Consider the following 27,846-nt stretch of genomic DNA (forward strand, 5'->3'; position numbering starts at 1 on the left):
AGGTTCTTCCCCAGTGACGTGTTTGTGTTACATGTGGTTTATTCTCTAATGTAGGTCCTGTTGATTTGCACCCGAGACCAAGAATAGAAAGAGATAAATGCATTGGCTGATTTTATAAACGTCCTTCAGTTTCTTTTCTAAATTCAAGATTACAGTATTTAGAATAAAACCTTATTACCTAAAGAGACTAAAAAGCTTAACATATACGTAATTATTTTTTTCTTCTTCTCACCATCTGAATAGTGTAGGCTGGTAATAGTTCTGCCCCATAGGGTTCCACTGGGTTCTTTCATATGCCTTTTTTTTGTAGATAAGGGCACAGACACTCAGGAGTTAACTGGCTTGTCCAGTTCACAATCTAATGAGCTATTTTAAGAAAAAAAACAGGAGTTTCGGCTCCTAGTTTAGTGCTTCTTTCTTTGTATCATTTCACCACATCTCCCATTAGCAAATTGGTGGGCAATTCACTATGGCCAACCATATATATATATATATATATATTTTTTTTTAAGTATAAAAGAATAAGTTAAATAAGTTATTTTCTTATTTGTGATTGTCTACTTCTTTTTCAAGACCTGAAATGACAAAAGTTTCAGGATTTTATCCTTTGCTTAAAAGAGCCAGAAGCAGAAATGACCAAGGCAACACAGGGTTGGTCCAGTGTTGAGTCTCCATCCTGTCCATGTCAATCAGTGAGTGGCCATGGAAACAGTCTAATCAGTTCTGTCATTTCCACCCATCCCTCAGGACTGTAATGAGGAACAAGACATGAATGCTCACATCATCTTTAATCATCAGAGAAATGCAAATCAAAACTACTTTGAGATATCATCTAACTCCAGTGAGACTAGCCTATATCACAAAATCCCAAGACCAGAGATGTTGGCGCGGATGTGGAGAAAAGGGAACACTTTTGCACTGCTGGTGGGAATGCAAATTAATACATTCCTTTTGGAAAGAGATATGGAGAACACTTAGAGATCTAAAAATAGATCTGCCATTCAATCCTGTAATCCCTCTACTGGGCATATACCCAGAAGACCAAAAATCACATCATAACAAAGATATTTGTACCAGAATGTTTATTGCAGCCCAATTCATAATTGCTAAGTCATGGAAGAAGCCCAAGTGCCCATCAATCCACGAATGGATTAATAAATTGTGGTATATGTACACCATGGAATATTATGCAGCCTTAAAGAAAGATGGAGACTTTACCTCTTTCATGTTTACATGGATGGAGCTGGAACATATTCTTCTTAGTAAAGTATCTCAAGAATGGAAGAGAAAGTACCCAATGTACTCAGCCCCACTATGAAACTAATTTAGGGTTTTCACATAAAAGCTATAACCCAGTTATAATCTAAGAATAGGGGGAAGGGGGAAAGGGAGGGGAGGGAGAAGGGAGGTGGGTAGAGAGAAGGGGATTGGTGGGATTACACCAGCGGTGCATCTTACAAGGGTATATGTGAAACTTGGTAAACGGTCTGTGAAGCTAGTGAATGATGCCCCATGAATATATCAATGTACACAGCTATGATTTAATAAAAAATAAATAAATAAATGACATTAATCTACAAAAAAATAAATAAATGACAATCTACAAAAAAATAAATAAATGACATTAATCTACAAAAATAAAAAAAGAAACTGAAATGTAAAATGGGATCTAAGGCTAGATAAGTACATTATGAATTATTTTTTATCACCCATTAAGAAAACCTCTAATAGAAGATGTGGCCTCTTGTTTGATGTGTTGTTAAGTAACCCATGGCAGCAAAATGTACACTTAGGCACTGTGAAGGCCTCCTGGGCTGGCATCAGGTTTCTCTTTGACCACAGTGGGTTTAGCCTTTGGTAACAGAGCCCTGATTTCTTCCCCTGATTATTTTCTCCCCTGAACTATGCATTGGGAGAGAATCTAGGATCTAAACAAAATGACAAACTCCGAGATCCTCCGAAATTGAAAGCACTCTTGGGCAGTCATCTCTGGGCAGCCCCAAGACCCAGACAGTACCTTGTTTTGCAAAGTGATCTAAGCTAATTTGGGTACACTCTAATTAGCAGGTTTAGTGTGGTAGCAACAGGTAATCACCAAAGCTGAGAAGTAACCGTCCTGCCAAGTCAATTATTAAAATGAAGATACTGCTCAAATCAAATTCTGCTATGCATATGCTTGTTAGCCACCAGACGAAAAGAAATTACTCACACCTTGTGTTCTGAAGCTTAAAAGATACAGAGATGAGATTTGTCCCATGCTTATAGCACAGAGTATGGGGACAATATTTCTCTCTCTCTCTTTTTTTTTCAAGACAGTCTCACTTTGTTACCCTTGGTAGAGTGCTGTGGCATCATAGCTCACAACAACCTCAAACTCTTGGGCTTAAGCGATTCTCTAGCCTCAGCCTCCAGAATAGCTAGAACTATAGGCACCTGCCACAACGCCCGGCTATTTTTTAGAGACAGGGTCTCACTCTTGCTCATACTGGTCTCGAACCTGTGAGATCAGGCAATCCACCTGCCTTGGCCTCCCAAGTGCTGGGATTACAGGTATGAGCCACTGTGCCTGGTCCCTTGTCTCTCATTTTTGCATCCACTTGTCTTGAATATCATTGTTGATTTCCTGAAAACCTGTTGGTCAAGCAAAGCTAAGTTAATTACACATACTTCCATAAGGGAGAATACCACCTTGACAGTCCTCAGAAGGGGTGAATCAAAAAGAGGAAATTTATGGGGTTTCAGAGCCCCTCTTGGATGATTCTAAGGTGAATCTTGCAAGGCAGAGAACTGGTTGCGACTGAGCAGAGTTTATGACAGATAGTAATCCCTCAGAATTTACAGTTTTACTTTGTGCAGTTTCAGTTACCTATTGTCAACCATGGGCTTTTTTTTTTTTTTTGAGACAGAGTCTCACTATTTTGCCCTCAGTAGAGTACTGTGGCATCACAGCTCACAGCAACCTCAAACTCTTGGGCTCAAGCAATTCTCTTGCTTCAGCCTCCCAAGTAGCTGGGACTACAGGCGCCCACCACAATGCCTGGGTATTTTTTGTTGCAGTTGTCCTTGTTGTTTAGCTGGCCCAGGCTGGGTTCGAACCTGCCAGCCTCAGTGTATGTGGCTGGCGCTATAACCACTGTGCGACAGGTGCCGAGCTAACCGTGGTCTTGAAAATACTGGATGGAAAGTTCCAGAAATAATTCACATATTTTAAATCACTTGCCATTTGGAGTTGCATGGGATCATCTTTTGCCGTCCTGTGCTGTCCCACCCAGGACATGAATCATGCCTTTGTCTGTGTACCCATTCTATCTATGCGCTCTGCCAGTTAGCCACTTGGTAGCCATCTTGGTTATCAGGTCGACTGTCACAGTATGGCAGTGCTTGTGTTCCAGTCACCCTTATTTTTCTTATTAATGGCCCCAAAGCGCAAGAGTAGGGATGCTTGCAGTTTGGGTATGCCAAGGAGAAGCCATAAAGTGCTTTCTTTAAGGGAGAAGGTGAAAGTTCTCCACTTAATAAGGAAATACAAGAAATTGTATGCTGAGGTTGCTAAGGTACAGTAAGAACAAATATGCTCTCTGTGAAACAGCAAAGAAGGAAAATGAAATTTGTTGCATATCTGTATAGGGTTCAGTCCTACCTCTGGTTTCAGGCATCCAGCCAAGGTCTTGGAACATAACCCCCATGAATAAGGGGGGCACAGGGAGAGAAGGCTCTGGTTATGAAAGGACCGTGCGAAGAGTAAGCTGCTGCTTTTGATGAATAGTTAGTTCATAGTCTTATGAGGAGCAGGTATTTCCTGGAGCAAGTAAGTTATTTTTGCTTGTTCACAAAATTGTATGACGTGGGGTCAGAAAACTCTGGTTGGTCCCAGAACACAAGGAATAGAAATTATTTTGGGTTTAGGTCTCATCACAAATTTCATGAAAACCATTTTTAACATCCATTATGCCAATTAAACAAGGTCATCATTTCGTCCATGACATCTCATTTTCGTATTCACTATAGCAAAGTCACTTGGAAGTTGCTGGGAGATAAAGGAAGCAGGCGTTTGGACTTTTTTGCCCTTTTTATGAATACTAGCTGACCATGCTGGAATATGAACTCCTGACTGTGCTCAGGGGGTGGCGGGGACCCAGCAGTACGTACTTAGCATCACGTTGTCAGTGCTGAAGGATTTAAAAGGCATCCCAGACATGCCTGGATTGCTGAAGGGAGCCCCCGACAGGCCTGCATCCATACCATCTGGGCCCACCAGACTGCAGTCACCAATTTCTGAATGTGATCGTGAGAAAGTTCGCCAGCTGTGAATGATTTGGGACGAGGGAAGATAACTTGGAATTGGCAAATATCTTAAAATAGATGTGTTGTCATATGAAAAGTTGCAGGAATGTGTATGGTCCCATTTGTGTGTGTATGTGTGTTTAAAAGAAACCCTAGATGATCACACCTGTGTTTTTATTTTCTGAAAAGATGTACAAATAGTTGTTTACAGTGGGAAATGGGAATGGAAGGAGGAAGGCCTTTTTATTGTCTAATTTGTCTTTGGAGAGGACAATGTTGTATTGTGCGACAAGGAGACTTCAGTTCTGTTTTGTTTGATCTTTGGCCACTCTGTGTCTGCAGCACCTGAACTCCCTTTTCTGGGGTTGGTGTCTCTGCTGTCATGTGAGTCTTGGTGAGAGACATGGCCTGCCTTCATGGGTGGGAGCTTCTGAGGCCACAGGCTTATACTTCCTAATCCAACAGTAGGCCGTGAGCCTGTCCTCCGCCTGCTGGAGCTCCAGGTGAGGGCTCTGAAGCTGGAGCTACTGACGTGGAGCGGCCTGGAGCTTCTTGAATTCGTTAGGCTGAGGGGCAGCTGGTATCCAGGGCTAGCAACAAGGAACCTGATTTTCCCATGGTGCGACCTTGATAGAGGTTCCAGCACCCAGCTTCCTTCCCAGGTTCCAGCACCCAGCTCCTTCCCAGGTTCCTGAGCCGGGCCCCTGTGGAGTCTGTGGGCTACCTGATAGGCTTGAGAGAAATCCCTTTTCTTCTGTCTTCTTTTTTTTTTTTTTTTTTTATTGTTGGGGATTCATTGAGGGTACAATAAGCCAGTTACACTGATTGCAATTGTTAGGTAAAGTCCCTCTTGCAATCATGTCTTGCCCCCATAAAATGTGACACACACCAAGGCCCCACCCTCCTCCCTCCATCCCTCTTTCTGCTTCCCCCCCCATAACCTTAATTGTCATTAATTGTCCTCATATCAAGATTGAGTACATAGGATTCATGCTTCTCCATTTTTGTGATGCTTTACTAAGAATAATGTCTTCCACTTCCATCCAGGTTAATACGAAGGATGTAAAGTCTCCATTTTTTTTAATGGCTGAATAGTATTCCATGGTATACATATACCACAGCTTGTTAATCCATTCCTGGGTTGGTGGGCATTTAGGCTGTTTCCACATTTTGGCAATGGTAAATTGAGCTGCCATAAACAGTCTAGTACAAGTGTCTTTATGATAAAAGGATTTTTTTCCTTCTGGGTAGATGCCCAGTAATGGGATTGCAGGATCGAATGGGAGGTCTAGCTTGAGTGCTTTGAGGTTTCTCCATACTTCCTTCCAGAAAGGTTGTACTAGTTTGCAGTCCCACCAGCAGTGTAAAAGTGTTCCCTTCTCTCCACATCCACGCCAGCATCTGCAGTTTTGAGATTTTGTGATGTGGGCCATTCTCACTGGGGTTAGATGATATCTCAGGGTTGTTTTGATTTGCATTTCTCTAATATATAGAGATGATGAACATTTTTTCATGTGTTTGTTAGCCATTCGTCTGTCGTCTTTAGAGAAAGTTCTATTCATGTCTCTTGCCCATTGATATAAGGGATTGTTGGCTTTTTTCATGTGGATTAATTTGAGTTCTCTATAGATCCTGGTTATCAAGCTTTTGTCTGATTGAAAATATGCAAATATCCTTTCCCATTGTGTAGGTTGTCTCTTTGCTTTGGTTATTGTCTCCTTAGCTGTACAGAAGCTTTTCAGTTTAATGAAGTCCCATTTGTTAATTTTTGTTGTTGTTGCCATTGCCATGGCAGTCTTCTTCATGAAGTCTTCCCCCAGGCCAATATCTTCCAGTGTTTTTCCTATGCTTTCTTTGAGGATTTTTATTGTTTCATGCCTTAAATTTAAGTCCTTTATCCATCTTGAATCAATTTTTGTGAGTGGGGAAAGGTATGGGTCCAGTTTCAGTCTTTTACATGTAGACATCCAGTTCTCCCAACACCATTTATTGAATAGGGAGTCTTTCCCCCAAGGTAAGTTCTTGTTTGGTTTATCAAAGATTAGGTGGTTGTAAGATGTTAGTTTCATTTCTTGGTGTTCAATTCGATTCCAAGTGTCTATGTCTCTGTTTTTGTGCCAGTACCATGCTGTCTTGAGCACTATGGCTTTGTAGTACAGACTAAAATCTGGTATGCTGATGCCCCCAGCTTTATTTTTGTTACTAAGAACTGCCTTAGCTATACGGGGTTTTTTCCGGTTCCATAAAAAACGCAGAATCATTTTTTCCAAATCTTGAAAGTACGATGTAGGTACTTTGATAGGAATGGCATTGAATAGGTAGATTGCTTTGGGAAGTATAGACATTTTAACAATGTTGATTCTTCCCATCCATGAGCATGGTATGTTCTTCCATTTGTTAATATCCTCTGCTGTTTCCTTTCTGAGGATTTCATAGTTTTCTTTATAGAGGTCCTTCACCTCCTTCGTTAGGTATATTCCTAGGTATTTCATTTTCTTTGAAACTATGGTGAAGGGAGTTGTGTCCTTAATTAGCTTCTCATCTTGACTGTTATTGGTGTATACAAAGGCTACTGACTTGTGGACATTGATTTTATATCCTGAAACATTACTGTATTTTCTGATGACTTCTAGGAGTCTTGTGGTTGACTCTTTGGGGTTCTCTTAGTATAAGATCATGTCGTCAGCAAAGAGGGAGAGTTTGACCTCCTCTGCTCCCATTTGGATTCCCTTTATTTCCTTGTCTTGCCTAATTGTATTGGCTAGAACTTCCAGCACTATGTTGAATAGTAAAGGTGACAGAGGACAACCTTGTCTGGTTCCAGTTCTAAGAGGAAAAGCTTTCAGTTTTACTCCATTCAGTAAAATATTGGCTGTGGGTTTGTCATAGATAGCTTCAATCAGTTTTAGAAATGTGCCACCTATGCCTATACTCTTCAGTGTTCTAATTAGAAAAGGATGCTGGATTTTATCAAATGCTTTTTCTGCATCTATTGAGAGGATCATGTGATCTTTATTTTTGCCTCTGTTAATATGGTGGATAACGTTTATGGACTTGCGTATGTTAAACCAGCCTTGCATCCCTGGGATGAAGCCTACTTGATCATGATGAATGACTTTTTTGATGATAAGCTGTAATCTATTGGCTAGGATTTTGTTGAGAATTTTTCCATCTATATTCATGAGTGAGATTGGTCTGAAATTCTCCTTTTTGCTTGGGTCTTTTCCTGGTTTTGGTATCAGGGTGATGTTTGCTTCATAGAATGTGTTGGGGAAGATTCCTTCTTCCTCAATTTTTTGGAATAATTTCTGCAGTACAGGAATAAGCTCTTCCTTGAAGGTTTGATAGAATTCTGGAGTGAAGCCATCTGGACCAGGGCATTTTTTAGTTGGAAGCTTTTTTATTGTTTCTTTGATCTCAGTGCTTGAAATTGGTCTGTTCAGGAGGTCTATTTCTTCCTGGCTAAGTCTAGGTAGAGGGTGTGATTCCAAATATTGATCCATTTCCTTCACATTGTCAAATTTCTGGGCATAGAGTTTCTGGTAGTATTCAGAGATGATCTCTTGTATCTCTGTGGGATCAGTTGTTATTTCCCCTTTATCGTTTCTGATTGAGGTTATTAGAGATTTTACTTTTCTATTTCTCGTTAGTCTGGCCAATGGTTTATCTATTTTATTTATTTTTTCATAAAACCAACTCCTTGTTTCATTAATTTTCTGAATGATCCTTTTGTTTTCAATTTCATTGATCTCTGATTTGATTTTGGATATTTCTTTTCTTCTACTGGGTTTAGGCTTAGATTGTTCTTCTTTTTCCAATTCCATAAGATCTCTTGTGAGATTGTTGATGTGCTCTCTTTCTGTTTTTTGAATGTAGGCATCTAAAGCGATGAATTTTCCTCTCAAAACTGCTTTTGCAGTATCCCACAGGTTTTGGTAGCTTGTGTCTTCATTGTTGTTATGCTCAAGGAAGTTAATGATTTCCTGTTTTATTTCTTCCTGCACCCATCTGTTATTCAACAGAAGATTGTTTAATTTCCATGCCTTTGGGTGGGGTTGAGCATTTTTGTTAGAGTTGAGTTCCATCTTTAGTGCCTTATGGTCTGAAAAGATACAAGGTAAAATTTCAATTCTTTTGATTCTGTTGATATTTGTTTTGTGTCCCAGGATATGATCAATTTTGGAGAATGTTCCATGGGGTGATGAGAAGAATGTATATTCTTTATCTTTGGGGTGGAGTGTTCTATATACGTCTATCAAGCATAGTTGGTCTAGGGTCTCATTTAAATCTCTTACATCTTTGTTTAATTTCTGTTTAGAGGATCTGTCCAGCTCTGTAAGAGGTGTGTTAAAGTCCCCTGTTATGATGGTATTATCAGATATCATATTGCTCAGACTGAGTAAGGTCTGCTTCAAGAATCTGGGAGCATTTAAATTGGGTGCATAAATATTTAGAATGGAAATGTCTTCTTGTTGTAGTTTTCCCTTGACCAATATAAAGTGATCATCTTTGTCTTTTTTGACTTTAGTTGCTTTAAATCCACATGTATCTGAAAATAAGATTGCAACTCCTCTTTTCTTCTGAATTCCATTTGCCTGAAAAATTGTCTTCCAACCCTTGACTCGGAGCTTTAATTTGTCTTTTGAAGCCAGGTGTGTTTCTTGCAGACAGCAAATGGATGGCTTGTGTTTTTTAATCCAGTCAGCCAATCTATGTCTCTTCAGTGGGGAATTCAAGCCATTAACATTTATTGAGATAATGGATAAGTGTGGTAGTATTCTATTCGTCTTATTTGGTGAGAGTCCATTGCTTAGTTTTATCTTTTGCATCAGTGTGGAGGTTAGGTTCTGTCCTTTGATTTCTGAGTTCTTACTTTGCTGCTGATCCATTGTGGTGGTCAGTGTGCTGAACAGGTTGAAGTATTTCCTGTAGAGCTGGTCTTGTTGTGGCGAATTTCCTCAATGTTTGTATATCCGTAAATGATTTGATTTCTCCGTCAATTTTGAAGCTTAGCTTAGCAGGGTACAGAATTCTGGGCTGAAAATTGTTCTGTTTAAGTATATTAAAGGTAGATGACCATTGTCTTCTTGCTTGGAAAGTTTCATTAGAGAAGTCTGTGGTAACTCTGATGGATTTGCCCCTGTAGGTCAACTGGTGCTTACTCCTGGCAGCTTGCAGAATCTTTTCTTTTGTCTTGACTTTGGACAGGTTCATCACAATGTGTCTTGGAGAAGCTCGGTTAGAGTTGAGGCGACCCGGGGTCCGATATCCCTCTGAAAGCAGTGTGTCAGAATCTTTGGTGATGTTTGGGAAATTTTCTTTTATAATATTCTCTAGTATGGCTTCCATTCCTCTGGGGCATTCTTCTTCCCCTTCTGGAATTCCTATAACTCGAATGTTGGAACGCTTCATAAAGTCCCATAATTCTGACAGTGAACGTTCTGCTTTCTCTCTCTTCTTTTCTGCCTCTTTTACTGTCTGAGTTATCTCAAGAACTTTGTCTTCTACCTCTGAAATTCTTTCTTCTGCATGGTCTAACCTGTTGCTGATACTTTCCATTGCATCTTTAAGTTCCCTAATTGACTGTTTCAGTTCCTTCAGGTCTGCTATATCCTTTTTATATTCTTCATATCGTTCATCTCTTATTTGATTCTGTTTTTGGATTTCCTTTTGGTTATTTTCCACTTTATTAGCAATTTCCTTCATTGTTTCCATCATTTCTTTCATTGTTTTCAACATGTGTATTCTAAATTCCCTTTCTGTCATTCCTAACAATTCTATACTGGTGGAATCATCTGCAGTAGCTACCTCATGGTCCCTTGGTGGGGTTGTTCTAGACTGGTTCTTCATGTTGCCTGGAGTTTTCTGCTGATTCTTCCTCATGAGTGATTTCTTTTATCTGTTTGCTTGCCCTAATTTTCCTTTCACTTCCTCTTGCTCTTTAAGTTCTTGTGCCTGTGGACTAAAGGTTACAGGACCAGAAGGGTGAGAAGGTTGAAGAGCAAAAAAAAAGGGGATGAAAGAAAGGAGGACCGAGTGATAAGAAAAAAAGAAAGATAGAGAAAGGAGAGGGGGTGGGTATAAGGAATATTGACAAAAAGAAGAGAGGCACAGAAAGAGGGAGACAGGGCAATATAGGTGTACAGTAGGGTACTTTGACACAACCTTAAAAAACCCCCACCTTCTGGGGGTGCCCAGTTGCGTGGTTCCCTTGAGGTCAGCAGCTCTTTGCTAACCTGATCAGACACAGTACCCCACCTCCACCAAGTAGAGAGGAAAGACAAAAATGCTATAAATCAAACCAAAAGAAGCAAACAGAAAACTTTACAGGGATAAAATTGGGTGAAAAACCAAATTATATCGGTAGAAACACTAGCAAAAATGAAGTTGAAGTTACTAAAAAAAGCAGCAATGGGAAATTATAATTAAACTAGGAAAATTGAGAAAGAAAAAGGGATCTGTGTGGAAAAGATTGAAATTAAAAAAAACAAAAGAATATCAGCAACGTCAAAATAAACAAACAAAAAAAACAACCAAGCAAAAAAAAGAAAGAAAAAAATACACAACCAAAAACAAAGCAGTTTGTATATGTTATTGAATATTGTCTGGGCAACACGTGGTCTTCTGGGGTATGAGATGTTAGTCACAGTTCAGATACGACCGGAGGCTGCTGATTACTCAAACCCCAGCAGGAAGACACCCTGAATCTCTCTTCAGCCTACTTAAAAGGCACTTCGAACTTGTAAACTTGTTGAGCAGAAGCTTTCCCAGCTTTCTTGCTGGAATTGCTGCTGAAGTGGCTATCCACTTACTCAGTGTGCCAAAACCGGTCTCACTCTGCCCCTGAGGGTTAGGGCTGCAAGGCGTCTCAGACCCCACCCTTAGGCTACTTGGTTGCTGGGTTACCAGCTCCCACCCGTTTCTAGCTCTGCGACCCTGAGGGCGGAGCTTGCCGGGGCAGATCGCTGGCAATGGATCCGTGTGACCCACCGCCAAACACTATTAGCTCCGTCTGGCTCAGTGGCTCAGACTGGGGCCCTAGACACCGGCCAAAGTTCTCGCACTCCCGCTCAGGCCTTCCCCAAGGCAGTTCAACTCAGTGCCAAGTCCAAGGACATCAAAACAGTTCACAGGTAAGGCCTTTCTGGTTTGCAGTCTCGCTGCTACTGAACTTACAGTTGTGGGCGGGTTTAGACGGATTGAACACACGCGACCACTTGCCGGTTTTCCACGGATTTAGTCCTCCTCTTGGGGTCCAGAAGTCTCTCGCTGACTCCCTGTATCCTCATAGGAGTGATGATAGGCAGTTCTCACCAGCCAGAGACGCCTGGAGTCCTATCTCCCCAGACTCACGGTGCCCAGATGCAAGGAAGCTGTTACTCCTTCTTCTGTCTTCTTAAATAACCTAAGTTGGTTTCTCTTATTCATAACATCAGCCAAGGGCTCTGACTGCTTAGGACCATGATTTTTCTTCCATGAATATTTTATAAATATGAAAAGTTAGAAAATAAATATATTCATTTTTAAACATTTTGGCACTGATGGGAACTCAGTTTAAGAAGAAGAAACCCAGTAGGTGCTCAGACTAGATCGATCGATGCTGACTGCTTGACATCTGTGGGAAGGCTGGGGTGGTGGGGAATGGGGTCTTAATGGCTGTAATTTCTCAGTGAGGGATATCAAAGAATTTCTGGAAGAAGTCTTTAAAAGAAAAGGATGATCTCTAAATGGGACAGCATGTGTTAGCGGGAATTTTGTACTTCGATAAAGGGGGAAAGAGTATAGGTTTGTCTCAGACCTGGGTCTGACTTGTGTGTCTCTAGTTATTTGTGTAATTTGGGGCATCATGCTTTGCCTCTCTGAGACCATTTCCAGTTTGTTTTCTCTCTACGTATCTACATGTCTGTAAATCTATTAGCTATGTATCTCTAACATCACTGTAACATTTTATAATTTACTAAATACTTTTTAGGAGCGAAAAGTCTTTTTTACTTAAAAAAAGGAGGAGCTCATTAGCCTTCTTAGGCATATTAAAAATAGTAATTTGACTGAGCACGGTGGCTGTAATCCTAGCACTCTGGGAGGCTGAGCTGGGAGGATTGCCTGAGCTTAGGAATTCAAAACCAGCCTGAGCAAGAGCAAGATCCTGTCTCTACAAAATAAAAAAATACTAGCTGGATGTGGTGGCATGCACCTGTCATCCCAGCTCCTCAGGAGGCTGAGGAAGGAGGATCTCTTGAGCCCAGGAGTTTGAAGTTGCAGTGAGCTATGATGATACCATGGCACTGTAGCCCAGGAAACAGTGTGACACTGTCTCAACAACAACAACAGACTTCTGTGTGTTTCTTCCAACACCCAAACTTGATTATACTCCCCACAATTAATCATTTCGAACTTGTTCTGACTTTAGTATTCCTGGTAGTTGTCCCATCTTACTAAAAGTGAGAGATTTGTCACACTTAATGCACATTCCCTTTCTCTTATTTTTTAAAAATTATTATTATTTTTTTTTTTTTGTAGAGACAGAGTCTCACTGTACCGCCCTCGGGTAGAGTGCCGTGGCATCACACAGCTCACAGCAACCTCTAACTCTTGGGCTTAGGCGATTCTCTTGCCTCAGCCTCCCGAGCAGCTGGGACTACAGGCGCCCGCCACAACGCCCGGCTTTTTTTTTTTTTTTTTGTTGCAGTTTGGCCGGGGCTGGGTTTGAACCCGCCACCCTCGGCATATGGGGCCGGCACCCTACTCACTGAGCTACAGGCGCCGCCCTTAAAAATTATTTTTATTTCTCCTATTGATGACTTTGTAATTTTAAATAATTGATCCTTACTTTGGATAGTATTTTTTGACTCTTTCATAAGATAAAGAAATTAGCACATCACTCTGCTGCTTTCTCCCTTCAGCTTCCCTTTTTCCTTTCTTTTCTTTTGTTTTTTTTTTTTTGAGACAGAGTCTCACTTTGTCATCCTCGGTAGAGTGCTGTGACATCACAGCTCACAGCAACCTCCAACTCCTGGGCTTAAGTGATTCTCTTGCCTCAACCTCCCAAGCAGCTGGGACTACAGGCACCTGCCACAGGGCCTGGCTATTTTTTGTTGGAGTTGTCATTGTTTAGCAGGACTAGGCCAGGCTTGAACCCGCCACCTTTGGTGTATGTGGCTGACGCCCTTACTCATTGAGCTACAGGCACCACGCCAAGCTTCCCTTTTTTTTTTTTATTGTCAGTGTTTTAACATTTATCTTTTGTTCGTAATCTGTGTCTACAAATTGTTTCTCAAATAATAAAAACCAATAATGACATTTATAGGATTTACCTGTGAATGTTATTGTACTAGTATGATAGAATTGGATTCTTTATTTCAAGATGCACTTGAGGGCTTGATCCAAGAGATGCCAACTGCTCTCAGTTGCAGTGTGTGTGTTTGTGTGTATGACTATCCAAGCAGGACATGCAGAACTGCGGGGTGACAACCAGTTTGTAAACCTTAGCTGATCTCCATCTCCCAGCCTATAAAAAGATTAGAGCTTAAAGAGACTCCTGTTTTGAAGAAAGTCACTGGATTGCTGAGGCATTCAGTAAGTCCCACCTTTTCATGGAGAAAAGTTAAAGATAAGCACCTGGAGAGTCTGATGTCCCTGGGTGTTTACCTCGGCCGCACATGCCTGGGGATCAAAGAGCTAGTTGGTGAACTCTGTGGCCTCAGAGTTAAAGACTGCAGTGGGAAAAGTAACTGTGTTCACAGACCAAGCCCCAGGGGCATGTATGTCCAGCTGACCAGATGGGCTTCACAGGAGAGAACAGGTCTGGGGCGAGCTTATATTCTGCCCAAGAGGGGCCATAGGCAGTAGGCACAGCAGAAAGAGGCTGGGTTGGTTTGGCGCTCGTTGCTCCGTGGTTAGGGAGGCTAAACAGCAATGAAAACCAAAAAAAAAAAAAAGCCAGGCATTGTGGTGAATTGTGGTGAGTGCCTATAGTCCCAGCAACTACTTGGGAGGCTGAGGCAAGAGAATCACTTAAGTCCAAAAGTTTGAGCTTGCTGTGAGCTGTGAAGCCATGGCACTCTACTGAGGGCGACATCGTGTGAGACGCTGTCTCAAAAAAAAAAAAAAAAAAAGAAAGAAAGAGGCTGGGCCTGCACTTCTGGGTACTCAGCAAGGGAGCTTCCACACAGCAGTAGGAGGAGCCAGTGGGAGCCCATTCAGGAGTGGGTGCCCTGGAAACACTTGCCAAGACCGCACATGAATTTAGGTGAATTCTCCTTGCCTGTGACCTTGCCCACCACATGGCCCTGGCTTCCTCATGCTCCCTTCTATCCAAAATGACAGAACTGCTTGGTGCCTGTAGCACAGTGATTACAGCACCAGCCACGTGCTCTGAGGTTGGCGGGTTGGAACCCGGCCTGGGCCAGCTAAAACAATGACAACTGCAACCAAAAATAGTTGGGTGTTGTGGCAAGTGCCTCTAGTCCGAGCTGCTTGGGCGGCTGAGGCAAGAGAATCACTAAGCCCATGAGTTGGAGGTTGCTGTGAGCTGTGATGCTACAGCACTCTACCCAGGGCAAGAGCTTGAAACACTGTCTCAAAAAAAAAAACCCCAAATGACAGAGCTGCGGTTAGGTTGCAGGAGAGGTAGACACACACACACACACACACACACACACACACGAGTAGAGATTGCAGTCTTGCTCTGGCCTTCCCCACTGTGGGCCTGCTTGCTGCCTGCAGTAATAAGCCTGATGCCAGGGAGAGAAACTTAAGTTCAAATGAAATTCCAAGTTTTGACTGGGACACAGGTCTGTATACATATTAATTACTTTTAAATGAGTCCTTTCATGACTTGAAATGACTGGAGGACTTTTTGTATCTGATATTGACCAGCGAAATCATGGGCTTGGACTCAGAAGTTTTCCTAACTAGCCCTACAAAGCAGCCTTGGACAACACTGGGGGAAAAGAACAAAGTGGGTCTCTGTTAACCCCACAAGTCCAGCTTGTTCAAGAGACCAGGTACATTATTTAATGCAACATCAGGAAGAATGATTGATTCTAAAGAGAAGGAAATGTGATCCCATGTCATTGAAAGGCAGACTGTCCCCTCTAAGTCAAATGCATCCTTTCTTCCTGTCCTCGAGTGTTGACTCGGTGTCACTCACATCTTAGTTTGTTCCATCTTTGGATCACGCCTGTGATGTATAGCTTTACGTTTTTCCCGAGGTTCTAAATGACTTCTTTCTTTTTCTTCTTGACAAAACAGGTACCTGGTCTTGGAGATCATCTAGTTTTTTCCTTTTTTAACAGCTTTATTGAGATATAGTTGACAGTTTACAAAATTTACCTGTTTAAAGTATACAATAAAATGTATATTCACAGACATCACTACCATCAATTGCAGAAAATTATCATCACCCCCAAAGGACCCATATACCCATTAGAAGTCACTGCCCACTTCCCTGAAATACTCTCAACTATAGCAAACCATTAATGTACTTTTTTCGTAGATCTGTGGATTCCAGATATTTCAAGTAAATGGAATTGTACATTATGTGATCCTTTGTGAGTAGCTTCTTTCACTTAGCATTTTTTGTTAGCATAATTTTTTAAGGTTATTCCTTGTTGTAGTGTGTATCATCAGTACTTTTTCCTTTTTTACTGCTGAATAATATTTCATTATATGGATATGCCAGAGTTTATCTTTTCATTAGTTGAAAAGATAAGATCTTTTCATGATAAGTTCATGAGGTCCACTTTTGGATATTATCAATAACACTGCTGTGAACATTAGTGTACAAGTGTTTTTATGGATACATTTTCATTTTTCCTGGTTACATGGCTAGCAGTGGAATTGTTAAGTTATATGATTATTCCATGTTTAACATTTTGAGATATTGCTAAAATGTCTTCAAAGTGGCTGTGTTATTTTATGTTTCCATCAGCAGTGTATGAAGGTTCTAATTTCTCCACTTTTTGGTAATACTTGTCTGGCCTATTTTTTTTTTTTTTGTAGAGACAGAGTCTGTGTCACACAACTCACAGCAACCTCTAGCTCTTGGGCTTAGGTGATTCTCTTGCCTCAGCCTCCTGAGTAGCTGGGACTACAGGTGCCTGCCACAACGCCTGGCTATTTTTTTGTTGCAGTTTGGCTGGGGCCAGGTTTGAACCCTCCACCCTTGGTATATGGGGCCAGTGCCCTACCCACTGAGCCACAGGCACCACCCTGTCTGACCTTTTGATTATAGCCAGTCTTATGAATGTGAAGCGGTATTTCATTGTGGTTTTGATTTGATGTTCAGCATTTTTTAATGTGCTTACTGACCATTTGTATATCTTCTTTGGAGAAATGTCTATTCTGATCTGTTTCTTATTTTTAAATAAGATTATTTGTCTTTTTATTATAAGTCAATAATAAAAATTGACTTATACAGATGGTTCTCAAATTACAAGGGAGTTATGTTCTGATAAACCCATTGTAAATGGAAAATATTATAATCCCAAAATACACTTCATATGCTAACATCATACCCTCGCCTGTCTTAAATGTACTCAGAACACTTACATTAGCCTATAGTTGGGAAAAATCATCTAATACAAAGCCTGTTTGATAATAAAATGTTGAATATCTCATATAATTTATTGAATACTGTTCTGAAAGTGAAAAACAGAATAGTTGTATGAATACCTGAAGTGCAGTTTCTACTGAATGCTTTCTTAGTATTGTAAAGTCAAAAAAGGTGGGTTGAACCATCATAAATTGGGGACTGTACATGTACATGGTTTGCAAATAATTTCTTTGATTGTGTGGGTTGTCTTTTTACTTTCTTGCTGGTGATATGTGAAGCACAAACTTTTTTTTTTTTTTTTTAATGTCAAATGATCCTTTATTGAAACATTTTCCCTTGTACTTTTTTTTTTTTTGTAGAGACAGAGTCTTATTTTATCGCCCTGGGTAGAGTGCCATGGTGTCACACAGCTCACAGCAACCTCCAACTCCTGGGCTTAGGCGATTCTCCTGCCTCAGCCTCCCGAGTAGCTGGGACTACAGGCACCTGCCACAACGCCCGGCTATTTTTTTGTTGCAGTTTGGCCAGGGCCGGGTTTGAACCCGCCACCCTCAGTATATGGGGCCGGCACCCTGCTCACTGAGCCACAGGCGCCGCCCTTCCCTTGTACTTTTTAACTAGCTGGGCATTCCACGCACACTGTTGATGTCATCTATGATGTCATGAGGGTGGCAGCCATCAACATTGCAGCCCACCGACTGGGCTGTCCCCAGGATCTCTTTAACGCTTCTGGAGAGTTCTCTGGCTAAAGATGGTTGCCACATCTGTCTGGCAAGTTGACAGTTCTCATCAAAGGTGATATTTCTGTTGTATTTAATGTTTTCCTGTGTTTCTTTCTATCTCTCAGTGGTTCCTTGAGAGCTTTGATGGGGAGGGCAGAGGCAGAAGGTACCACTTCAATCTGAGCCTGTCTGTTCTTGATAGTCAGTTTCACTGTCATCTTCAGACCCTTCTCCTCACCAGTTGCTTGGGCAATGTCATTACCAACTTTTTTTGGAGACAAACCCAAGGGGCTGATCTTGGGGACCAGGGCAGATGTGGCTCCACCTTTGCCACCAGTGCACCTCAGGTACACCACTTTGATCTTGTTGGGGTTGAACTTAGGCAGCATGGTGGAGGCGGCTGGTGTGGAATGAACCCGGATTCAGGATGACTGAAGAAAGTCGCACCTTGGCCTCCTCCAAGCTGAAAGCCAAAAGCAGCACGAAAGTTTTTTATTTTGAAGTTAAGTTTGTCCATTTTAAATTTTGTTGCTTATACTGTTATATTTAGGAATGCTTTATCTAACCCAAGTTTATTGAGTTTTAATCCTATATTTTTTTCCCAAGATTTTTATTGTTTTAGCTATTCTGCTTAGGTCTGTTTCCATTCTAATTTTTTTTTTTTTTATTGTTGGGGATTCATTGAGGGTACAATAAGCCAGGTTACACTGATTGCAATTGTTAGGTAAAGTCCCTCTTGCAATCATGTCTTGCCCCCATAAAGTGTGACACACACCAAGGCCCCACCCCCCCCTCCTTCCCTCTTTCTGCTTCCCCCCCATAACCATAATTGTCATTAATTGTCCTCATATCAAAATTGAGTACATAGGATTCATGCTTCTCCATTCTTGTGATGCTTTACTAAGAATAATGTCTTCCATGTCCATCCAGGTTAATACGAAGGATGTAAAGTCTCCATTTTTTTTAATGGCTGAATAGTATTCCATGGTATACATACTGTGTATTCCATTCTAATTTTTGCATGGAATACAAGGCAGGAGTCCATGTTTATTCTTTTGTATGTGAATATCCAGTTGTACCAGCACTATTTGTTGAAAAGCCTCTTCTTTCCCCATCAAATTGTCCTGGTACCGTCACTGGAAATTTGTCTCTAAGTATGAGGTTAATATACGTGGCTGCTTGATCATACCATTTCTGCTATTTGTCCCACTATTTCCTTTGGACATTTCTTACTGAGACCACTAACTTTCTGTTCTAATTTGGACTTAATTATTTTCTAGGCCTGATGCACAGATGTCATCTGCATTTTTCATTTCTTTGTATTCTTAAATTAGAGCCATTGTTTCATAGATCTCACGTAGTCTTTTCCTTGAATTCCTTTTTCATTGACCAGAGAACATTCTCAGAGAATAATTTTTGAAAATAATTGAGGGAAGGGAACTCTGTCAAGATTTGAATGTCTTGATGTATTTTTGTTTTTACCCTCTTATTTGAATAATGGTTGGGCTGGACATAGAATCCTCAATTCAAAATAATTTTCCTTCTAAGATTTGAAGTCATGCCTTTTGTCATGCATGAGAAATTTGATGTCATCTGATTCTTGTTCCTTGGTAGACAACCTTCCCTCTCCACCCATCTGGAAGGTTTTGGGGTCTCTTTACCTTGACATTGATAAAGTCTGATTTTCCAAAAGTTAAAATCGTAAGTCTCAGGCAAATATAAAATGAACATAGGTCATTAATAAAAGAACACTGGTTCAAATAGTATTTGAGAAGCCAATTTTAGGAGAGGATTGCTGAGGTGGATACAAACTGGTTAATGTACTGCAAGGCCATGAACCTTAACTTCAGAGGTTTTCTATTCCATTGGACAGAAACTTATTTTCATCTCTACTGAGATAAAATCTACAGCATAAACTTTGTCCCCACAGAGTTGTAAAATAGCCAGTTAAATACATAAATAAGAATATGGAATATCCCAGTAATCTCTTCTGCCTATTTCCAAGTTTCAGATAATTTCCCTGCCAATCTTCTGAAGTTACATGAGGATATGTCTAGGTATGTTTTTTTCCTTCTTCCTTTTGAGTAGTGATTTCTTTTTATTTAAATGTATGTCTTTTTTTAACACTGATAACTTTTCTTTATTGTTTTCTCAAATATTTCTTTCTCTCCATTTGCTCTGCTCCTTTTTAGAACATCTAATAATCAGATGTTGGGCCACTTGGATTGAAACTCTTTGTTTCTTAACTTTACAAAGTCTCACATTTTCTAATTTCTTGTCTTTTTATTTATGTTCTGGGTATTTTTTAAATTTTGCTCCTTCCAGTCTATTGAAGTATTTTATTTTGATAATTTTTAAAGATGTATAGGAATACTTTTTTGATCTTTGATTTATCCTTTTTTATAGCAGCTATTCTTGTTTTATTTTTTTTTTATTCTTGTTTTATGTGTGCTGAATTTTTTCTTCTCTCTTTGGAGATACATATTAGATACATTTAACGTTTTTCCTTTCTATTCTCTCAGTAATCTATTTCCTTTCTGGAGGTCAGTGGTTCTGGTTTACAACTAGATCCTTCTTTCTTGTGCTGTTAGATTTTTGAATGCCTGCTGATCCCTGATGGGTCATTCTGGTTATGACTGAAGAATTAGGTAATATTTGTAATTTCTATAATAATAATAATAATTAATATAATAACAACATACAATTGAAGTGCATATACATTAGTCCACTAATCCTATGAAGTATTATTACTTTCTTCATTCTGACCAAGAGGTTAAGTAATTTGCCCAAGATCATTTTTTTTTGTCAATGTTTTCTTTTTAAAATAATTTTTCTATTTGTACAAATTTATGAGGTACGTGTATAGATTATATTTGTTGCATTTGTAGTTTACATAGTGATCAAGTCAGGACTTTAGGGTATCCATCACCCGAATAACATACATTGGACCCAAGAAATGTACATTATCCATCCTGCTGCTCCCACCCATTGTTCATCATTCCAATCTCTGTGTCTGTGTTTACACATTTTTTAGCACTCACGTGTGATAACCTGGGATATTTGACTTTCTGTACCTGATTGTTTCATTTAAGATAATGATCTTCAGTTTTATCCATGTTGCTGCAGAAGACATTATTTCATTCTTTTGCTTTATAGCTGAATAGTATTCCATTGTATATGAGGTCAAACAATTAAGTTCGTGAACTCATCCTAGTAAAAGTGCCACGTACCTTATTGCAGAATATACTATGTACTGCGGTCACCAAATGGCCAAAGGGAGTACTTTGAAAGTGACTGTAGTGATGTTTAGCAATAAGGTATGTAGCACATTTTCTAGGACAAGTTCATGAACTTAATTGCCAGACCTCATACAACGACAGGTCTGGTGGCCATTCCACAAAATGAGTTCCAAACTGCTTTAAAGAGTAGACTAGGCACTGTTATCACTGCATAGCTTACCCAGGGGAGTACTTCAAAGGTGGCTGTAGTGATACACAGTAATGATTATGTAGCACTTTTTCTAGGATGAGTTCACAAACTTAGTTGTCCAACCTCATATATAATACCACCTTTACTTTATCTGTTCATGATGGGCATTTATGTTGACTGCCTATCTTTGTTATTGAGAGTAGTGCTATAGTAAATATACAAGTGCAGGTATCACTTTGGTGCCCAAGATCATTTAGTTAGAAGTGGCAGGGCTGGCTCGGCGCCTGTAGCTCAAATGGCTAAGGCACCAGCCACATACAGCAGAGCTGGTGGGTTTGAATCTGGCCCAGGCCTGCCAAACAACAATGACAACTACAACCAAAAAATAGCCGGGTGTTGTGGCAGGCACCTCCCAGCTACTAGGGAGGCTGAGGCAAGAGAATCACTTAAGCCCAGGAGTTGGAGGTTGCTGTGAGCTGTGACCCCATAGCACTCTACCCAGGGTGAAAGCTTGAGGCTCTGTCTCAAAAAAAAAAAAAAAAAGAAGTGGCAGGGCTAGGCTGCCATCTCCACTGATCTGACTGGAGAGTCCAGGTTCTCAGTCACTACCTTGCTTGTGTGGACCTGGATCCACATCAGACTTGTCTGGGAGGGAGAGCTGTCTGAGAGTGCTGTGCAGCTGAGTGGACCAAAAGGACTGATAGGCTTCATTGTAGGGTGGCTGAATAGAAACAAGCAGATGACCCCCAGCATGTCAGAAAGAAGAAAACACATCAATACTCACTGTGCCCCCAGGCACATTATTCAGCTCTTTCAGAAAGAAGTTCATGAGTATTAACTGGTGGCCAGATGCTGCTTCTGCCAATCACTTTTGCATCTGCCAAAGTCTTTTCAGCATTCTTTCAAGGTTTTATTAGAATTTTCAAACTTACAGAAAAGTTGAGCAAATAACACAATGAATTCTTAGATGCCCTCAACTAATTATATTAAACTAATTAGTTTTTTAATTAAATCATAGCTGTGTACATTAATGTGATCATGGGGCACCATACATGGGTTTCGTAGACCGTTTGACACATTTTCTTTTTTTCAGCAATACAGACGTTTGACACATTTTCATCACACTGGTTAACATAGCCTTCCTGGCATTTTCTTAGTTATTGTGCTAAGACATTTACATTCCTCATTTACTAAGTTTCACATATACCCTTGTAAGATGCACCGCAGGTGTAATCCCACCAATCACCCTCCCTCTGCTCACCTCCCCCCCCCCCCCGCCTTTCCCCCTTCCCCCTATTCTTAGGTTGTAACTGGGTTATAGCTTTCATGTGAAAGCCATAAATTAGTTTCATAGTAGGGCTGAGTACATTGGATACTTTTTCTTCCATTCTTGAGATACTTTACTAAGAAGAATATGCTCCAGCTCCATCCATGTAAACATGAAAGAGGTAAAGTCTCCATCTTTCTTTCAGGCTGCATAATATTCCATGGTGTACATATACCACAGTTTATTAATCCATTCGTGGATCAATGGGCACTTCGGCTTTTTCCATGACTTAGCTATTATGAATAGGGCTGCAGTAAACATTCTGGTACAAATATCTTTGTTGTAATGTGATTTTTGGTCTTCTGGGTTTATGTCTAGTAGAGGAATTATAGGATTGAATGGCAGATCTATTTTTAGATCTCTAAGTGTTCTCCATACATCTTTCCAAAAGGAATGTATTAATTTGCATTCCCACCAGCAGTGTAGAAGTGTTCCCTTTTCTCCACATCCACGCCAACATCTCTGGTCTTGGGATTTTGTGATATGGGTTAATCTTACTAGAGTTAGATGATATCTCAAGGTAGTTTTGATTTGCATTTCTCTGATGATTAAGGATGATGAGCATTTTTTCATATGTCTGTAGGCCATGTGCCTGTCTTCTTCAGAGAAATTTCTCTTCAAGTCCCTTGCCCAGCCTGCGATGGGATCACTTGTTCTTTTCTTGCTTATACGTTTGAGTTCTCTGTGGATTCTGGTTATTAAACCTTTGTCGGAGACATAACCTGCAAATATCTTCTCCCATTCTGAGGGCTCCACTCTGGCGTTGTTCCCTCTCAGCTGACCATCCCCTCCTCACTTCCGTGCCCCAGAGTCAGCACTGACCAGCTGCAGTCTAAGCCCTGTCCACACCCCTCGAGAAATCACCCAAGAATCTGGACTCCTGGGGGACAGGCCTCCAGACCTCAGAGTGAGAGTGGAGGGGAGTGCTGGGAGCTCAGAATTGCAGGTAGAGAATATATACAGTTTTATACAGTTTTATGCCTGTCAGGAGAACGCCGTGGCACCCTAGTAGGGGAGGTAGGTCCAGTTTTTACAGGGTCTCTCCCGTGGAGTGTAGTGGGAGGGCCTTTGAACTCTGCTCATTTGTTTGTGGGGCACTCCGAGCCATTCGCATGGGGTAGGGGACTCCTATTCGCTTGGTGATGGATTTTGTACCTTTTGTTTGTATCCTTGGGGTCGCAGCTTGCCTCAGCGGGGTTCATGTGTGTTCTTCAACCTTCTCTCTTGGTGCAGCTCTAATCCACCAGGTTACTTGCTAAATTTATGTCCTTTAACTCTCCTTCTGGATGGGAGCCTGGCTGCCCAAGCCTCAGGGACTTGTGAGTCAACCTTATTCAAACTAATTAGTTTTAATATTAAAACTAATATTATATTAGTTTAATATAATTAGTTTTCAGTAGTTGTTAACATTTTGTCATATTTGCTGTATAAATAGATATTTTATATTGAACCATTTCAAAGTTGCAGTCTTTGGACTTTATTCCTATATACTTTAGAAAGTGTCTCTTGAAAATAAAATATTGTCTTCCATCACCACACTAACATTCCCATACCTAAGAAAATGATCAGTAATTTCCTATTGTCATCTAAAATTCAGCCTATATTCAGATTTCCCAAGTTGTTCCAAAATGTTTTTTATAAGTTTTCTTTATTAAAAACCTTTTTTTTTTTTTTTTTTTTTTTTTTTTGTGGTTTATGGCCGGGGCTGGGTTTGAACCTGCCACCTCCGGCATATGGGACTGGCGCCCTACTCCTTGAGCCACAGGCGCCACCCTTAAAAACCTTTGTAATTGAAGCATGGTTTATGCGCATTTCTCTATGCATAAAGGTGCAGCTTGATGAATTCTTTTTTTTTTATTGTTGGGGATTCATTGAAGCTTGATGAATTCTTGAAAAGTGAATACTCCCATGTTCCTTAGAAAAATTTAAGATGCTGTCAAGGTTCAGTTATTGCATTTAATTATTTTGTTTCTTCATCTTTTGTATCAAGAATACTCTTTTTCTGTTTTCTAGGAATTGACCAGTTCACTTTTATGTTGTTGTTGTTCATCTTCATCTTTGACTTGAAAAAATTTCAAATGTACCCAAAGTTGAGAGAAATACAACCACTCCCCATGTACCCATTGCTACAGCATTCAGCACATGTCCAAACTTGTAGACCCCTAATTGCCCTTCTCTTTTCCTGTTGGGAGGGAGAAGAGTGAAAATCTGGGTGCCCAGACTTCATGGTATTTCATCCTTAAATATTTCAGTATGTATTTATGAGATATACAATTCATCAAGCTCATCAAGTATCTAGTCATTGTTTCACATGTTTTTAATAACTGGTTTGTTTTCATTGGAGCCAAATAAGCAAGATCCTCACATTACATTTACTTGGTATGTTTCCTTTAGTCAGTAGACCCTCTTGTTTTCCCCTTTGCAAGTTTTTGTTAAATCAACTACATTCTTTGTCCAGATGAGTTATATTGCACCCCCAAGGTGCTGTTTTGCATGTTCCTTTGTTTCCTTTATTTCCTGTAAGTGGTGGTTAAGTCCAAGTTTAGGTTTGATTTTAGTGACCAGGCTACTTTACTAGTGGTGGTGTGTATTTCCATCAGGAATCATGCATTGTTTTTGCCTCTCTTTTTGCAATTTTTTTTTTAATTTCCAGTTAATATGAGGGTATGTACAATTAGGCCACATTGCTTGCATTTGTAAGGCAAAGTCTAAGTTGTAGCTATGTCCTCACACAGGAAGTGTGCCATACACCCTCAACCACATTTCTCTTATGGGAAAGAACCTGCTGACCTCCCTCCCTTCCTATCCTCTTCTTGGGTTCAGTTGAGTTTTCCTCCATGTGAGCATGTTGTTGCTAATCTATAACTTTCAAATTAGTATTGAATACATGTGATGCCTGCCTTTCTATTCTTTTCTTTTTATTTTTTTATTGTTAAATCATAGCTGTGTACATTAGTGCAATCAAGGGGTACAATGTGCTGGTTTTATATACAATCTAAAATATTCTCATCAAACAGTTCAATGTAGCCTTCATGGCATTTTCTGAGTTATTGTATGTAGACATTTGTATTCTGCCTTTAGTAAGTTTCGCCTGTACCCATTCTAAGATGCACCATAGGTGTCGCCCCACCAATTACCCTCCCTTGACCCTAACCTCCCCACTCCCTTCCCCTTCCTTGGCCCTTTCCCCATAGTCTTGTGCTATAGTTGGGTTATAGCCTTCATGTGAAAGCTATAATTTAGCTTCATAGTAGGACTGAGTACATTGGATACTTTTTCTTCCATTCTTGAGATACTTTGCTAAGAAGAATATGTTCCAGGTCCATCCATGTAAACATGAAAGAGGTAAAGTCTCCGTCTTTCTTTAAGGCTGCATAACATTCCATGGTATACATGTACCACGGTTTGCTAGTCCATTCGTGGGTCGATGGGCACTTGGGCTTCTTCCATAACTTAGCAATTATGAACTGGGCTGCAATAAACATTGTGGTACAGATGTCTTTGTTATATTGTGATTTTTGGTCTTCTGGGTATAAACCTAGTAAAGGAATTATAGGATCGAATGGCAGGTTTATTTTTAGGTCTCTAAGTATTCTCCAAACATCCGTCCAGAAGGAATGTATTAGTGTGCATTCCCACCAGCAGTGGAGAAGTGTGGCCTTTTTTCCACATCCACACCAGCATCTCTGGTTTTGGGATTTTGTTATGTGGGCTACTCTTACTGGGGTTAGGTGATATCTCAAAGTAGTTTTGATTTGCATTTCTCTGATGATTAAGGATGATGAGCTTTTTTCATGTGTCTGTAGATCGTGTGTCTGTCTTCTTTAGAGAAGTTTCTCTTCAAGTCCCTTGCCCACCCTGTGATGGGATCACATGTTCTTTTCTTGCTAACATGTTTTAGTTCTCTGTGGATTCTGGTTGTTAGACCTTTATCGGAGGTACAACCTGCAAATATTTTCTCCCATTCTGAGGGTTGTCTGCTTGCTTTACTTACTGTGTTCTTGGCTGTGCAGAAGCTTTTTAGTTTGATCAGGTCCCAGTAGTGTATTTTTGATACTGCTTCAATTGCCTGGGGAGTCCTCCTCATAAAATATTCATCAGGCCAATTCCTTCAAGAGTTTTTCCTGCACTTTCTTCAAGTATTTTTATAGTTTCATGTCTTAAGTTTAAATCGTTTATCCAGTGAGAGTCTATCTTAGTTAATGGTGAAAGGTGTGGGTCCAGTTTCAATCTTCTACAGGTTGCCAGACAGTTCACCCAGCACCATTTGTTAAATAGGGAATCTTTTCCCCACTGAATGTTTTTAATTGGCTTGTCAAAGATCAAATAATGGTAAGTAGCTAGATTCATCTCTTGGTTCTCTATTCTGTTCCAGACATCTACTTCTCTGTTTTTGTGCCAATACCATGCTGTTTTGATCACTATCCATTTATAGTACAGTCTCAGGTCTGGTAGCATGATTCCTCCTGCTGTGTTTTTATAGCTGAGTAATGTTTTGGCTATTCGAGGTTTTTTCTGATTCCATATAAAACGAAGTATTATTTTTTCAAGATCTTTAAAATATGACAATGGAGCTTTAATAGGAATTACATTAAAATTGTATATTGCTTTGGGTCGTATAGACATTTTAACAATGTTGATTCTTCCCAGCCATGAGCATGGTATGTTTTTCCATTTGTTAATATCTTCAGCTATTTCTTTTCTTAAAGTTTCATAGTTCTCTTTGTAGAGATCTTTCACGTCCTTTGTTAGGTATACTCCCAAATATTTCATCTTCTTTGGCACTACTGTGAAAGGAATAGAGTCCTTGACTGTTTTTTCGGCTTGGCTATTGTTGGTATATATAAAGGCTACAGATTTATGAGTGTTGATTTTGTAGCCTCAGACATTGCTGTATTACTTGAACACTTCTAAAAGTTTTGTAGTAGAATCCCTAGTGTTTTCCAGATATACAATCATATCATATGTGAAGAGTGAAAATTTGATCTCTTCTGACCCTACGTAGATACCCTTGATCACCTTTTCTTCCCTAATTGCAATGGCTAAAACTTCCATTACAATGTTAAAGAGCAATGGAGACAATGGGCGACCTTGCCCAGTTCCTGATCTAAGTGGAAATGTTTTCAGTTTAAATCCATTCAATACGATATTGGCTGTGGGTTTGCTATAGATGGCCACTATTAGTTTAAGAAATGTCCCTTCTATACCGATTTTCTTAAGTGTTCTGATCATGAAGGGATGCTGGATATTACCAAAAGCTTTTTCTGCATCAATTGAAAGAATCATATGGTCCTTATTTTTTAGTTTGTTTATGTGCTGAATTACATTTATAGATATATGTATATTGAATCAGCCTTGAGACCCTGGGATAAATCCCACTTGGTCGTGGTGTGTAAGTTTTTTGATGTGTTGTTGGATTCCGTTGGTTAGGATCTTAGTGAGTATTTTTGCATCAATATTCATTAGTGATATTGGTCTATAATTTTCTTTTCTTGTTGGGTCTTTCCCTGGTTTGGGAATAACGGTTA

The 27,846-nt window shown here is 40.1% G+C and overlaps 1 protein-coding gene and 1 pseudogene across 3 annotated transcripts in view; one reads left to right on the top strand and one right to left on the bottom strand.

Annotated features, from left to right (window-relative positions):
- Positions 1 to 27,846, top strand: part of ENTREP1 (endosomal transmembrane epsin interactor 1) — a 112,146-nt gene that overhangs the window by 14,203 nt on the left and 70,097 nt on the right. The gene's annotated exons all lie outside the window — the stretch shown is intronic.
- Positions 17,454 to 17,966, bottom strand: LOC128574053 (60S ribosomal protein L12-like; annotated as a pseudogene).

This window comes from Nycticebus coucang, chromosome 2, assembly GCF_027406575.1.
Source record: "Nycticebus coucang isolate mNycCou1 chromosome 2, mNycCou1.pri, whole genome shotgun sequence".
Lineage (NCBI taxonomy): Eukaryota > Metazoa > Chordata > Mammalia > Primates > Lorisidae > Nycticebus > Nycticebus coucang.